Genomic DNA, 1368 nt, shown 5'->3' with positions numbered 1-1368 from the left:
TGTTTATCAGGTTTAGGAGTTCTCTGGTGGAATTTTTAGGGTCACTTATATATACTATCATACCATCTGCAAATAGTGATATTTTGATATCTTCCTTTCCAATTTGCATCCCCTTGATGTCCTTTTGTTATCGAATTGCTCTGGCTAGAAATTCAAGTACTGTATTGAATAGGTAGGGAGAAAGTGGGCAGCCTTGTCTAGTCCCTGATTTTAGTGGGATTGCTTCAAATTTCTCTCCATTTANTTTGATGTTGGCTACTGGTTTGCTGTACATTGCTTTTATTATGTTTAGGTATGGGCCTTGAATTCCTGATCTTTCCAAGGCTTTATCATGAAGTGGTGTTGGATTGTGTCAAATGCTTTCTCAGCATCTAATGAGATGATCATACAGATTTTGTCTTTGAGTTTTTTAATATAACAGATTACATTGATGGATTTCTGTATATTAAACCATGCCTGCATCCCTGAGATGAAGCCTACTTGGTCATGATGGATGATCGTTTTGATGTGTTCTTGGATAGGGTTTTCAAGGATTTCATTGAGTATTTTTACATTAATATTCATAAGGAAAATTGGTCTGAAATTCTCTTTTTTTGTTCGATCTTTGTGTGGTTTAGGTATCAGAGTAATTGTGGCTTCATAGAATGAATTGGGTAGAATACCTTCTGTTTCTATTTTGTGGAATTGTTTGAGAAGAGTTGGAATTAGGTCTTCTTTGAAGGTCTGATAGAACTCTGCACTAAACCCATCTGGTCCTGGGCTATTTTTGGTTGGGAGACTATTGATGCCTGCTTCTATTTCTTTAGGAGAAATGGGACTGTTTAGATCCTGATTTAACTTTGGTACCTGGTATCTGTCTAGGAAGTTGTCCATTTCATCCAGGTTTTCTAGTTTTGTTGAATATAGCCTTTTGTAGTAGGATCTGATGATGTTGTGGATTTCCTCAGGTTCTGTTGTTATGTCTCCTTTTTCATTTCTGATTTTGTTAATTAGGATACTGTCCCTGTGCTCTGTAGTTAGTCTGGCTAAGGGTTTATGTATCGTGTTGATTTTCTCAAAGGACCAGCTCCTGGTTTGGTTGATTCTTTGTATAGCTCTTTTTGTTTCCACTAAGTTGATTTCAGCCCTGAGTTTGATTATTTCCTGCAGTCTACTCCTCTTGGGTGAATTTGGTTCTTTTAGTTCTAGAGATTCTAGGTGTGCTGTCAGGCTGCTAGTGTATGCTCTCTCTAGTTTCTTTTTGGAGGCACTCAGGGCTATGAGTTTTCCTCTTAGGACTGCCTTCATTGTGTCCCATAAGTTTGGGTATGTTGTGGCTTCAGTTTCATTAAACTCTAAAAAGTCTTTAATTCCTTTCTTTATTCCTTC

Source organism: Mus caroli, chromosome 7, assembly GCF_900094665.2.
Source record: "Mus caroli chromosome 7, CAROLI_EIJ_v1.1, whole genome shotgun sequence".
Classification (NCBI taxonomy): domain Eukaryota; kingdom Metazoa; phylum Chordata; class Mammalia; order Rodentia; family Muridae; genus Mus; species Mus caroli.
This window is presented reverse-complemented; position numbering follows the sequence as displayed.